This window comes from Propithecus coquereli, unplaced genomic scaffold, assembly GCF_000956105.1.
Source record: "Propithecus coquereli isolate 6110/MARCELLA unplaced genomic scaffold, Pcoq_1.0 Scaffold200, whole genome shotgun sequence".
Classification (NCBI taxonomy): domain Eukaryota; kingdom Metazoa; phylum Chordata; class Mammalia; order Primates; family Indriidae; genus Propithecus; species Propithecus coquereli.
The window spans coordinates 1,585,225-1,588,756 of NW_012144968.1; positions in this window are offsets into that span (position 1 = coordinate 1,585,225).

Genomic DNA, 3,532 nt, shown 5'->3' on the forward strand with positions numbered 1-3,532 from the left:
TGCTTGTAGCTCTGACTTGGGCAGTGCAAAGGCAATATATGTAACCAAAGTGTTTTTACCCCCTTAATATTTTAAAATTAAAAATAAATTTAAAAAGGAGGACTTTAAGCAAATATTACAAAACGAAATGAGTCAATTCTGGGAGGTCGGAGTTGATTTTATTCTTTGTTCTCTGCATTGTTTATATCTTAATATATAAATTATACAAACAAAAACAGAATATGGACTGTGGAAAGAAGGAGAAGGTGGAGCTAATCAAAGATAGGCCTGGAAAAGTGAGCTCAAAGTATTGAAGTAGCTCATTTATTGCGGCTGGTAAGCATAGTCGAAGTGAACCATAGTCCGTTGAGTTAACGCTGTTACAGGCAATCATGAATTGCTTTATTTGTCTCATATTGGCATAATCCAGCTGCAGGTCAACCACCTGAGTTCTTTTGGACTTCTTAATAGCTAATTCAAATTATTTAATGGTTGATTCCAACAACATGACTGAAAAATAGGAATTGATTGTGACACAGATAGAGCAAAACCCTAGCAACTTTCAAACTCATCCACATGGCATGAGCAGGCTGTTTTTGAACAAGTCATAACACGTCTCTTTTGATATAACAAACTGAGGTTGACAATATAGGCCCTTTAGCATAATACAAAGAGGTAGAGAATGAATTAAAAAATCTTTCTGGCAACTAAGAACAGACAAATAATAAGCAAATTCTAACAAAATGGAACAATTGGCCTGGTAGGTTTTCTAATGTTGCATATGTTTACTATTTCTCACTGTAGATTTTTACAAATCCCAGATAGGAAGAGAGGGATGCCCTACATTAGTGAGTATCATTTTTAACCTTCTGGATTGTGTAAGGCAGTCCAAGGGTTTCCCAAGATGAGACTATAGTTCCCTATAATAAGAGTACCATTTATCAAGTGCCCACTGTATCCCAACATTTTGAATTAGTTCCTTTACTCATTATTTTATTCAATTATTACCACAATCCTGTGAAACATATACTATTACTATCCCCATTTCTCTCATGTAGGAACTAAGGCCCAGAGATGAGAGATTTGGCCAAGGTCTAAGAGTTAAGTGACAAGGCTGGTGGGCTTGACTCAAAAGCAGCCTTGTAGTCCCACATTGAATTGTCTTCAGGGGAGCCCTTCCCACGTCAATGATTTTAATATGAGAGGTTGCAACTTTTGTCTTTGGAGATGAGTTAATTACCCACCTCCAACCCCTCACCATCCCACATGTGGATCTCTGTGCCACATTTGTTCCTAGAGGTACCGAGCTTCTAGAACCACCTCAGCTATCAGAGGTAGCTCATTATAATTGCAGATAGCCTATCCTCTGATTAAGCAAAAAAGTTGATTCCCCTGATTCCATTTCACTCAATCTGGTTTTGTCTTCTCAATTACACAGACTTCTTTTTTGACATGATATTCTTTACACAATTGAAGAAAGTCGGCACATCATCCCCAGGACCTCCCCAAAGTAAACTGTTGGCCAGTCTCGGTATCAGGCCAAGCCTCTCTTTTATTACCCATAAAAAGAAGAAAACATTATATACAGTTCCTTGGCTACTTCCAACCTTTTTATGGGAGTGGTCAAAAATCTATGTACTAAGTGTATATATCTATGAACAAATAAAAATACATGTTTAAAAGCTAATGCTTGACAGGGGTATTAGAGCTAGTATCTATAGTGTATTCTTTTTTTAGATTCAGACATTTCCAGGCATGTCTCCTGAGCCAGCAGGATGAATCTGTCAGGGATATAACTTGATGAATACCTAAAAGTCCTTATAGGAAGGACACTGATGATGGCTGTTGGCCAAACTTCAGGACCAAGATCTGCCTGGAAGAAAGTCATTTATTAACAATCCCAGTCTTTGTGTCAGAGAGGGAATAAACTTCAGGGTTGATGGCTAAAGAGAGCTGAAGTAACAAACTTGATCCAAGGACAATGATCAGAAAGGAGGGGAAGGGTGAGTGCAGAAGTTTAGGCAATTTGAGCTTAAAAACAAAAGGGCAATACAGGTGAGGGGAGGAGTGATCCATGCCAGCTGAGAGACTGCTAGCAGAAAGGCACAAAGCAAGGTGAGTGCCCTCAGAAGGAAGAGCAGTGGCCAGGAATCGGTGCATTGACCAGGGACATGGAGAAGGGCTGATGTGAACAGGCAGACTAGGAGGTTCATGGGCCCACTGGTTACTCTTCAGAGTCCAGCAATTACACTAACAGGGCCCCAGATAGAAAACTGCTATTTTGTTAGTGTGAATTGATGGTTCTAGGACAGGCTGGTATAAGCTAGGATATTTTACCTGAATTAAAACTTTAAAAAATATTTTCTAGTTCATTGTCATTATAAATTTTCCTTTCACACTTGCTCTGGGGCTCAAGAATTGAAAGAGCAAAGCTACTCTGGAGGGAGATAAAGAAAACAATCTTTTCTGCAATCACACTCTACAATAAAACAGGAAACATTTTTTTCTCCAAATTTTATCATCATATTTGTCCTCTGCAATTATCCACTGCATTATGGAAGACAGAAAACTGGACTTATTTCATTTTTATCAAAGATAACATGTTATAAAAATTCAGAGATTACTCATGGAGGTTGCAAATAACTTCTTCTGAAATAAAATGCCCTGGTACATGAAAGAATTATAAAACTGTCTAGTTAAAATCCCTTATACTCTTTGACACTATAACCCAAATTTAGTTGACCTTTTTAGGTGGAACAATCCTACATTCCATGGTATCATTTGTTCTTTTCTAGAACTCCATCTTTATTTTTAGATAAGACATATTTTAATCCCAAAAAATTTTCTATGATGTTTTGTGCCTGCAGGGAGTATAATACCAAACTAGTACCATCTCAGGATGGTCTCTGCTTTCTAAGCCTTTAAACAACAGTTACATAGTGTAATGTTAGTCAGAACTTACTGATTTATTAATTCTGTTCCCCCAGAAAATATAAAAAAAAAAATGATTTTCACACACATTATTAGGTTCATGCTGTTTGAGTGAGTCTCTTTTCTGTTTGTATGTACAGAAGTTTTAATTTATCTACAATCAAGTCTACCAATTTTTAATTATGGTTTCTGCTTTTGATATCGTGTTAGACAAGAATATAAAATTATTCACCAATTTTCCTCCAGTTATGTCTCATTATTTTTTCTTCTTTTATCAATCTGATATTTAAATATTTTATGAATAAAAGATCATTTCATGAATAAAAGATCTGACTTTACATTTTTTTCCTAACATTAGTCATATTTTTCTGTTCTGTTCATTGAACAGTCAGTACTTTCTCCATCAACATGAAATGCTGTTTTTATTATCCATTACTTTTATATGCTTTGATTTTTCTTGGAGATTTTTCAAACTGATTTAGCTCCTCTAAATTTCTGTTTTAATAAAAGTGTCATACTATCTTAATAATTGTAACCTTGTAATAGATCTTAATAGTTAGAAATAGCAAAGTTCCTTTGTTATTCTTTTTTTTTTCCAAAAATTTGCTTTTCCCACGCTGTC